This window comes from Globicephala melas, chromosome 20, assembly GCF_963455315.2.
Source record: "Globicephala melas chromosome 20, mGloMel1.2, whole genome shotgun sequence".
Classification (NCBI taxonomy): Eukaryota; Metazoa; Chordata; class Mammalia; order Artiodactyla; family Delphinidae; genus Globicephala; species Globicephala melas.
The window spans coordinates 13,776,986-13,787,797 of record NC_083333.1 but is presented as its reverse complement, the minus strand read 5'-3'; the positions used below and the strand labels follow the sequence as shown (position 1 = coordinate 13,787,797).

Genomic DNA, 10,812 nt, shown 5'->3' with positions numbered 1-10,812 from the left:
TGGCAGCTACACTTATTAAACGTTTGCCGTCTGTCAAACATTATGCTAAGCCCTTTCTGGGCAATTAATCCCCAGACGCTATTATCATCTCCATTTTTCAGAAAAGACCACATGCACTTAAACCTTCTCCTAGCCCACTATTAACACAGGAAGACCTGGTGTTGAATCAGTTAAATCTGACCCCTCCCCAAAGCCTATGATGGGAGCAAGAAGAAGATGCCACCCCACAGAGCTGTGGAATCCCAAGTGAGAGCCTATTTTAATCAAGGAAATGGACCAGGATCTGTACTGATCAAGCCTCACTTCAGCTGTAGACTGGGAAGGACATGGGACCATTGCCCCCATGAGACCACAGGTGATTTGCCTTCTACCTGTTGACGAGCATCAGATCATGTGTTGTTCAGAGCAAATTAAGAGCACAAAACCAGCATGGGGTCCATGAAAAAAATACAGAAAGGAATGGAAAAAAAAGCATATGCCTCATTAGAAGACGACTTAGAGGAAGTGCAAGGCATTGATAACCAGCCATTGCCGGATCAGTAGGTAGATTCCGGGAGACTTTTTTGCATCCACCAGAGGATACAAGAAGACACGGCCTTTCTGAAATATAGGATCATAAGGAGAAACAGACTCAGGTGAAAAGGCAACAGACTGAGATAAATAAAAGTAGCATTAAAAGGGGGATAAAGGAAGGAGTATAAGGAAACTAAAAACAATAGCAGATGAAAACTCACATCACCACTCCTTTCACAAACGGTAGAACTGATGTTACCAAAACATTTTTTGAATCAGACAATACCATATATTGGTGAAGACCTAAAGCAACCGGAATTTTCCCACATTCCTCGTAAGAAAATGTGTAGAACGGAAGATGCACATAGCCTGTAACCTGGCAATTCCTCTCCCAGGCAGATACACTAGGGTAATGGCTCCAAACCTGCTTTCTAAGACCCAGATGCTCAAGTCAGACCCTGAACCAATTAAATCAGAATGTCTTGCGGGGGCGGGGGGGGGGCGCGGGAGGTGAGCCACACATCAATAGGTTGTTTTTTTGTTAATTCCCACGTGATTCCAACGTGCAGCCAAGTTTGGGAATGAATACTCTAGAGAAATCCTCGTGTGTGTGTGCAACAGATGACATCTACTAGAATGTTCACCGCAGCATTGTTTGTAACTGCAAGAATCCAGGAATTTCCCAATGTCCATGGGCAGAATTGACACAATGGGGTGCATTCACACAATGAAACACTACAGCACAGTAAACTTTAACTGCAGCCGTATCCATCGGTGTGGATGAGTGTCACAAATATTATGCTAGGAAGGGAGGGGAAGCAATTCACAGCAGAGCGTATACAACTTGATTGCACTTGCATCAGAAAAAATGCATTAACTAGACAATGTACTGTGTAAAGATACGCATGTTTGGGCTTCCCTGGTGGCGCAGTGCTTGAGAGTCCGCCTGCCGATGCAGGGGACGTGGGTTCGTGCCCCAGTCCGGGAAGATCCCACATGCTGTGGAATGGCTGAGCCTGCGCGTCCAACGGGAGAGGCCACAACAGTGAGAGGCCCGCGTACCGCAAAAACAAACAAACAAACAAAGATACGCATGTTTGCTGTACGACTATAAAGAAATGCAAGGGAACAACCACAAACTTCAGGATAGTGCTTACCAGAGAGGAGGAAAAAGCATCTAAGATACCGGTATTGTTTGATTTCCTAAGCTGATGGTAGTTTATATCATATATGTATGTTGTGAATATTATTTTGTCTGCTTTAATTATTTGGTTAAATATTTTTTAAAGAATTTTAAAATTTAAAGAGGGGAATATTCATGTGTAGGGACCATCTTGAAAAAAGTTTTCAAAATTCAGAGAAAAAGAACAAAGAAACAAAAAATGATGACAGAAAAGTGTGTCTATGGAGGACACCGAATGGCCATAATTATACCTTTTTTTATTATAACACAAAGAAAGTAGAAAGATTTTTTAAAATCCCACCACTTAAAAATGAATTTACGTAAACTTAGATGAGGATAAGAACTCCCAGAACCAGAAACCATGAGGAAAAAGAAAAAGTCTGAAATACAAACAAATGTAAAACAGCATCAAGATTATTGGGTAAATGTGTTGGATTAAATTGGTTGTATCTAACTCTTTGCTCACGGCCTTGAATGTTCCCTTAAAGAAATCCTTGGAAGTAGAATTACTGACACATAATTGATGTTCAAAAAATAGTTGTTAAAAGCATGAATGGACAGAAAAGAGTCTGTAAAAGTAACATTCATACAGAAGAAAATTCTGTAAAACTATGTCAGAGTTTACTATTTTTCTTTTCTTTTTTTTTTTTTTTTTTGCGGTACGCGGGCCTCTCACTGTTGTGGCCTCTCCCGTTGCGGAGCACAGGCTCCGGACGCGCAGGCTCAGCGGCCATGGCTCACGGGCCCAGCCGCTCCGGGTCATGTGGGATCTTCCCAGACCGGGGCACGAACCCGTGTCCCCTGCATCGGCAGGCGGACTCTCAACCGCTGCGCCACCAGGGAAGCCCCAGAGTTTACTTTTGAAGGGTGAACTAAAAGATGACTTTTATCTTCTTTTTCACTTGTCTGTTTTGTTTTTCCTTTTCAACAATGAATACATGTTACTTATCTAATAAAAACAGATTTTATAAGTAGGTGTATCCACGGTAATTGCAGCAAGGACCCGTCCTGGGTTTTTCCTGGAAAAGCTCATGCATGGTGAAAACAACTTGTCTAATTCTAAAAGAACAAGTTAGGGGCTTCCCTGGTGGTCCAGTGGGTAGGACTCCGTGCTCCCAATGCCGGGGGCCCGGGTTCAAGCCCCGGTAAGGGAACTAGATCCCTCTAGATCCTGCATGCCGCAACTAAAGATCCCACACATGGCAAAGAAGATTCCACACGCGGCGACGAAGATCCCGTGTGCTGCAACTAAGACCTGGCGCAGCCAAATAAATAAATATTTTTTAAAAATAAATAAATAAAATAAAAGAACAAGTTAAAAGAGAGCTTGATTTCCAGCTAAATTCTCACACTGGATGAACCTCAACATGGTAGCCAGCCTCCCTCCACCCCCAGCATCCCTACCTTCTGGTTTTCTCACCCTTAGGTAGCTCCCCTTCCACATTGTGTGAGGGTTGGTCTATGAGACCAGCAGGATATGACAGGAGAGATGGTATGTCACTTCTGAGATTAGGATATAAAAGACACTTCCATCTTGGTCATTCTCTCTCTTTTGGATCAGCTGGTCTGGGGAAAGCCAGCTTCCTTGTCGTGAGCAGCTCCGTGGAGAGGCCCATGTGGGAAGGAACTGAACCTCTTGCCAATGGCCATGTAGGTGCGCCATCTTGGAAGTGGCTTCCCCAGCCCCAGTCAAGCCTTCAGGCGATGCAGCTCCGGCTGAGATCCTGACTGAAACCACACAAGACCCCGTGATTCAGAACCACCTAGTTAGGCCACACCTGGATTCCAGACCCTCAGAAACTATGTGAGAGAATAACAGTTTGTTGTTTTCAGCTGCTACGTTTTGGGGTCATTTGATCTGCAGCAATGGGTAACCAACGTACCCTTGTAAACTGAGTTAGTAGCTCTCAGCACCAAGGAGAAGTAAGGAAAAGGGTAGGGGGACAAAGGGGGATGAGGACCCTGGACAGAGACACACTGCCGGGCCACAGCCTGTACCAAGCATCACAGCCAGATCCTCCCTGGGACCCCATGTAGGTGGATCCAGCCAAGTACACAGCCAGCAGTGGATACTGAGGGCCTGGTCGGGCAGAGAAGCATGGCCTGGCACAGAAAGGAGAGGTCCTGCTTCTCCACCTCCCACGGGGACACCCTTGGAGCCGGCTTGAGGGGCTGCCAGGAGGAAGGGAAGGGAGCGTTAATAAACAAAGCTGTCTTAGGCTTCCCAAGCCCAGGACAGGGGCTCTCAACCGAAATGTGATACAAAATAGCAACATCTGAATGTGATGGAATGTTTCCTTGAAATGAAACTATTTTAAACTGGAAGCGGCTGGGCAGAATTGATATTTATAAGATTGGGCTAACTTCAGTTTTTCCACTGGTGAGCGTGAATAGGGTTTCTTGAGAAAAAAGGAAGTAAGTTATAAAAATAAAGCCAACCTCACTGGTGCATGGCTAAGTGGGGGCAGTTCAATCAGAGCAGTTCAAGAAATGAACAATGAGACCTGAGGTGTGTACACTGCTTCCTCTTGAGCGTTAAGCTGGTCAAGTGCCCCACGCAGATGCGTGGCGAACTTTCAAGACCTTCCACCATTATCAATGAAGATATTTTAAAACTGTTTAGAATCTCCTGCCCTTATATTGATAAATACTATTCCTTCTTAGACCAGCTGCCCAATAGAACTTTCTGAGATGATGGACAGCCACTAACCACACGTGCCTATCAAGCCCTTGAAAGGTGGCCAGTGCAACTGAGGGATGGACTTTCAAATTTTATTTTTTATTTATTTATTTATTTTTTTTGCAGTACGCGGGCCTCTCACTGTGTGGCCTCTCCCGTTGCAGAGCACAGGCTCCGGACGCGCAGGCTCAGCGGCCATGGCTCACGGGCCCAGCCGCTCCGCGGCATGTAGGATCTTCCCGGACCGGGGCACGAACTCGCGTCCCCTGCGTCGGCAGGCGGACTCCCAACCACTGCGCCACCAGGGAAGCCCATCAAATTTTATTTAATTCTAATTAACGTAAATGTAAATAGCCACGTGTGGTTAGTGGTCCTGCATTGACAATGCAGTTCAAGATGAAGTTGTACACAATTCTTTCTACTGAACTTTTGGAAATCTGGTTTCCTAAATTTCGGGGGCAACTTTATTTGCTACTGCAAACCCCCAAATGACAGGATCACGTTGGTGCAAGGTTTCTGACACTTCCACACCAGCCGCCAATTCCTCCTGATGCATCCTCAGAACCAAATTTAGAATAGCATTTACAGTAATGTTTACACCAGGAAATTTTGAGCGCAGACTGAATATCTGATACTATTAAAGAATTACTAAAATTTCATACTGAAATATTTACAGATAAAATGATGTGACATCTGCAATTTGCTTTAGATAATGGAGTGGGGAGTGGATGGAGGAAACAAGGTGGGTTGATAATTGAGGTTTGTTGTTTTTTTTTTGCTTTTGATTTGTTAATTGTTGGAGCTGGGTGATGGGTTCATGGGCATCCCTTAGATTAGCCTCCTTACTTATTTTTTTGGAAAACTTTAATAAGAGTTTTTAACAAAATGGGGAAGTGCTTATATTATAATACCCAGTGGAAGGAAGAAAAGCAAGCTATAAGATGATAAATATACAATCAAACGGGGAATTTATATCAACGGAAGAAATACACAGCATAGTGTAGGGGTTAGGATCCAGACGGCTGAGTTCAGATTCTATGATACCCGCTTGGCTCAGGGGAGTTTTTTAGTTTTGCTAAACCTCAATCTCCTCATCTACAAAATGAGGACCGTACAAGCATGGACCTCTTAAAATTGTTGCGGAGGGCTTCCCTGGTGGCGCAGTAGTTGAGAGCCCGCCTGCCGATGCAGGGGACGCGGGTTCGTGCCCTGGTCCGGGAAGATCCCACATGCCGCGGAGCGGCTGGGCCCGTGAGCCATGGCCGCTGAGCCTGCGTGTCCGGAGCCTGTGCTCCGCCACGGGAGAGGCCACACAGTGAGAGGCCCGCGTAACTCAAAAAAAAAAAAAAAAAAAAAAAAGAAAAGAAAAGAAAAAACAAAATTGTTGCGGAGATTAAATGAGCCTATTTATGAAATACTCAGCCAGCATCTGACACACGAGTCCCATCACTTAACACCTGGAAATAGATTTATAAGTGCTTGCTGTTGGACCACCATATTATCCAATTTTTCATAAAAGGGACGTCTTCCTTTTATATTCAAGGGGGAAAGTTTTTTTTTTAAATAAAAGAACATCTTCTATTACTACTCCTGTGTTCTGAGAAACTGTTAGCAAATAATTATATCAAATATTAGCAATAAAGCTAATAAGTTATCAGATGGTCTAAACTTTAGCTAAAGGAGAATTCCAGTTTATGTCTGAATAAGTGGAATTCCCCATGAAAACCCTGTTTTGTGGCCTTTGTGATATGTGTTAGGAAAGCACGTTCTGGAATTTTCCTCTGGTCTGGGTAGGAGGAGGTGAAGTAGGGCCTTGTTCTGTGGTTCTCCTCATCCTGACCAAAAAGCCCTCCTCCCTGACGGACAGACCTTCTTTGCTGATGACGCTACATAATTTTCCCTTTCTATTAGATTTGCCTTTTTTGAGCAATATATATCCTTCCATTGTTCCTTTCTATTTAGGAATCCCCTCCAAGCAAAAGTGATGTTTATGAAATTATATTTCTCTTCTTTGGGTACCATGAAAATCTTGCCTTATCCATTCCCTGTACTCTTTGCATTAGGAGATAGACATACAGGACCATAAATAAAGTTCTGGCCCAGTTGTCTTTATTTTTGCTCAAGAATAATGGTACTGTCTCTATTACTGTGTTTCTGTCTATATCACAAATGTTATTTTCCATTTTCTCCTATCAGTGGTAGCAAGTCCACAGAAACTACACTAAACCGGGAGGCAGGGCTGGGGGGCTGGGGGAGAGAATATTGGTTCACATAACTGAGAAGTCCAAGGGGTAGGGCTAGCCGCAAACATGGTTAAATCCAGGAACTCTAATGTTTTCAGGAATTTCTCTCCATCATTAGACTTGGCTTTCCACTATGTTGACTCCCTTCTCAGATTCATTTAGACAAGGTAGCATTCAGCAGCTCCAGGCTTATAATGTACCATCTCTAAGCGAGAAAGAAAGCATACCTCATTACCAATCATTTGAGCAAAGTCCTGGCGACCACTCTCACTGATCCAGATCCGGTCATGTAGCCAAGTTCTGAAACAGCCTTTGAGATTGTGATTGACTTTTTCTGGAGCCAAAGGTTGGGATCAACCCTCTTTAGCCACATGAACTGTGAGTTGAGGATGGATGGTTTCCCTTCAAAGATAAAGAAGCTGTTAAGAGAAGATTGCAAACGGCTGCTGAGCAGACAAAAACAGCAGCTGTCCCCTCCACATCCCATGACCATCTTTTTAAATGCCCTTTGATACCATTTGGAAATTTCCTGCCAAACACATTCTTCCCTGTCTTTGTGACACTCTCTGTCCTTTGCCAGGAGCCTCCTATTCCAGTATCTTGGGTTCTTGCCCAGGAAATGAAACCCTCGTCAACACCATCAACATCCCCAGCTGTTCACTCCCAGTATCCTCTCCTTTTTCTTCCAAAGTCAGAGCCATCAGCTGGATGAAAAAATGGAATACCGCCCGTATACTCAAAACCTTCCAAGTCCTTCTGAGAACTTTAAAACTTCCAGAGACGTATTCCAGATTTCTTTTTATTGCACCATTTATCTGCACATGAATCACAAGAAGTGGGCCAGGGCTGGAGATGCTGAGCAAATATCCCATCACATCTTGTATCTGTGCTCCATCCAGGGAAAATCCTGTATCTTGTTTCTCCAAGCATGCCACATCTGGTCTCAGAAGGGAGTCACCTTGTTCTGGGAATGCACAAGTTTTTCGTTTTTTGTTGTTGTTGTTTTTTCCCACCCAGCTGTGGCTGCTTCTATACGTATAGAAGGATAGTACCTGGCACGGTGCTGAGGACACACTAGATGTTCAATGATGCACGTCCTGTTTCCACTCTTGCCTTTTCCAAGTGCCCTTTAAAAAAAAAAAAAAAAAAAGCTGAAGATGGGATTGGGACGGGAATACCGGGGACTTTATCTGTAATATATTTTTCAAGCTAGGTGGTTGGGTATGTGAGTGCTCATTGTATTGGGTTGGCCAAAAAGTGCCTTTGGTTTTTAAGTAAAAATAAAAGACAAATTTTTCATTTTCACCAAGAACTTTATTGAACGACATATTCACCGTTTTGTTCCACGACCTCCTGCCATTTTTCAGGCAACTTTGTAATTCCATCTTCCCAAAACTTTTAATCTTTTGAGCAAAGAACTTTTCCAGGTGCCTTTTACAGTCTTCCAGGGAATTTGACATTTTTTCCATTAAGAGAATTTTGTAAAGACCGAAATAAATGGAAATCCGAAGGTGCAATGTCCGGTGAATACGGCAGAGGAATCAGAACTTCCCAGCCGAGCTGTAACGGTTTTCGCCTGGTCATCAAAGAAACACGCGGTCTTGAGTTATCCTGATGGAAGATTATGCGTCTTCTGTTGGCTAATTCCGGACTTTTTTCATCGAGTGCTGCTTTCATTTGGTCTAACTGGGAGCAGTACTTGTTGGAATAAATCATTTGGTTTTCTGGAAGGAGCTCATGATAGAGGACTCCCTTCCAATCCCACCATATACACAATATCACCTTCTTTGGATGAAGACTGGCCTTTGGTGTGGTTCGTAGTGGTTCATTTTGCTTGCCCCACGATCTCTTCCATCCCACTTTACTGTACAGTATCCACTTTTCATTGCCTGTCACAGTTTGTTTTAGAAACAGAACATTTTCATTATGTTTAAGTAGAGAATCGCATGTGGAAATGTGGTCAAGAAGGTTTTTTTCGCTTAACTTATGCAGAACCATGACATCAAAGTGATTAACATAACCAAGCTGGTGCAAATGATTTTCAACACTTGATTTGGATATTCTGAGTATGTTGGCTATCTCCCGAGTGGTATAATATTGATTGTCCTCAATTAATGTCTCCATTTGATCGCTATCAACTTCAACTGGTCTACCCAACCATGGAATATTGTCCAGCGAGAAATCTCCAGCACGAAATTTTGTAAACACTTTTTTTTTAAACAAATTTATTTATTTTATTTATTTACTTTTGGCTGCATTGGGTCTTCGTTGCTGCGCGCGGGCTTCCTCTAGTTGCAGCGAGCGGGGGGTTATTCTTTGTTGCAGTGCGCGGGCTTCTCATTGCGGTGGCTTCTCTTGTTGCGGAGCACGGGTTCTAGACACACAGGTCTCAGTAGTTGTGGTGTGTGGGCTCTAGAGCGCAGGCTCAGTAGTTGAGGCGCACGGGCTTAGTTGCTCCGTAGCATGTGGGATCTTCCTGGGCCAGGGCTCAAACCCGTGTCCCCTGCATCGACAGATGGATTCTTAACAACTGTGCCACCAGGCAAGTCCCTGCAAACCACTTTTGACACGTTCGATCAGTCACAGCACCTTCCCCATACACTGCACAAATCTTTTTTTGCATTTCAGTTGCATTTTTTACCTTTCTTGAAATAATAAAGCATAATATGCTGAAAACTTTGCTTTTTTTCTTTCATCTCCAATATTAAATGGCTACACAAAACTTCATCAATTTTTATGTCTTTTTTTAAATGCACACTGATATGACAGCTGTCACATACAATCTAACAAAATTGTTTTGAATGAAGTTAAAGACAATGAAGTACTGCTAGAGCCATCTTAATGGAGCAAACTGAACGAACCTTTTGGCCAGCCCAATACTATTGGCTGGTCTTCTGAAATACTTCATAAATTAAAAAATTTGCAGGTTCCAGCTCAAGCTGACAGAACAAAAAGCTAACCTGATCATGTCACTCCCTGATTGGTTCCCCACAGCCCAGAGGATGACATCCAAGGCAAGGGCCGCCCGGCACACAAGGTCCAAGATGTGGCCCAGTCTTCCTTCCTCCCACCTGTGATGGACTGAATGTTTGTGCCCCTGCCCCCATTCATATGTTGAAGCTCTAACTCCCAATGAGGTGGGGCCTTTAGGAAGTGATTAGGGTTAGAGGAGGTCATGAGGGTGGAAATTATGAAATTAGTGATGAAATTACTAATGAAATTAGTGTCCTTATGAGAAGAGGAGGAGAGACCAGAGCTTCGTCTCCCCACCAAGTGAAAACACAATGAGAAGTAGGCCTTCTGTAAGCCAGGAAGAGAGTTCTCACCAGGAACTGAAGCTACAGGCTCCTTGATCGTAGACTTCCCTGACTCCAGCATTGTGAGAAATGAGTGTCTGTTGTTTAAGCCATGCAGTCTGAGGTGTTTGAATACAGCCACCACTTCAGGATCTTGAAGTACCACGTCCTCTCTTGACTGGGTGCTTTGGCGTCTGTCTCCCTTTTCCCACATGCCTAGCTCCTGTGTACTTACTGTATTTGGTAGAGTAGGCTAACAAAGACCCCAGAATGCAGCGGCTTAAAGAATATAAGTTTCTTTTTGTTCAGGTAGCAGTTCTGAGATGAGCAGTCCAGGTGAGTGGGAAGCTCTGCTCCCTGTGGTCATTCAGAAACCCAGGTTCCTTCCAGTCTCCACTCTGCCAACCCCCAGGTCCTCAGGTCATCTGCATGCTGGAAGCTGGGTCACCACCACATGTGGATTCCATGTGGTAAAGGAGAAAGAGAGGTTGGAGAAGGAACCCTGAGATATTTTGCAGTCCAGACCCAGAAGTGGGCCACATCATTTCCACTCATGCTATTGGTGATAACATAGTCACGTGACCACAACTAACTGCCGGGGTTGCTGGGAAATGTAGTCCTTAGTTAAGCAGCCATGTGCCTGCCTGTAGTTCTCTGAGGATAGAGTCATGAATGTCAACAAACAATTGAAGTTCAGACCTTGATTCCTCTGAAGAACCTTCTCTACCCCCTGACTTCTCTGTCTAGGTGAGATGTCCCTCTTGCAAACAGTGTGCTCCATAGCGGCTCTCTCAGTAGTTTCTTACCTCTCAGCTTTTCCCATCTCTCTGCCCCCAGCTGGAGTATGAACACATTGGCTGTGGCTCTGTATCCTCAATGCCTGGCACTTGCTAGACA

General features: G+C 44.1%; 1 long non-coding RNA gene across 1 annotated transcript in view; it reads right to left on the bottom strand.

The window, feature by feature from the left end:
• Window positions 1-6,572: 6,572 nt before the first annotated feature.
• The window catches only part of LOC132594295 (uncharacterized), a 28,018-nt gene continuing 23,778 nt past the window's right edge, over window positions 6,573-10,812 (bottom strand). Inside the window, exon 4 of the long non-coding RNA XR_009560477.1 lies at window positions 6,573-7,746. This is a non-coding gene — a long non-coding RNA (uncharacterized lncRNA). The remainder of the gene's footprint in view (window positions 7,747-10,812) is intronic.